Here is a 638-nt window from a genome sequence, read left to right on the forward strand (position 1 = left end):
CTGTGGAATTCCCTCCCAGACCACCTGAGGACTCCTAGACCACCTGAGGACTCCCAGACCACCTGAGGACTCCATAGACCACCTGCGAACTTCACAGACCACCTGAGGACTCCCAGACAACCTGAGCACTCACAGACAACCTGAGGACTCCACAGACCACCTGAGGACTCCCAGACCACCTGAGGACTCCATAGACCACCTGAGGACTCCCAGACCGCCTGAGGACTCCACAGACAACCTGAGCACTCACAGACAACCTGAGGACTCCCACACAACCTGAAGACTCCACATACCACCTGAAGACTCCCAGACCACCTGAGGACTCCATAGACCACCTGAGGACTCCCAGACCACCTGAGGACTCCCACACAACCTGAGGACTCCCAGACAACCTGAAGACTCCACAGACCACCTGAGGACTCCCAGACCACCTGAGGACTCCATAGACCACCTGAGGACTCCCATAGACCACCTGAGGACTCCACAGACCACCTGAGGACTCCATAGACCACCTGAGGACTCCACAGACCACCTGAGGACTCACAGACAACCTGAGGACTCCATAGACCACCCGAGGACTCCACAGACCACCTGAGGACTACATAGACCACCTGAGGACTCCACAGACCACCTGAGGA

The sequence above is a fragment of the Notothenia coriiceps genome, unplaced genomic scaffold, assembly GCF_000735185.1.
Source record: "Notothenia coriiceps isolate Sejong01 unplaced genomic scaffold, NC01 NC01_scaffold00037246, whole genome shotgun sequence".
NCBI classification, from domain to species: Eukaryota; Metazoa; Chordata; class Actinopteri; order Perciformes; family Nototheniidae; genus Notothenia; species Notothenia coriiceps.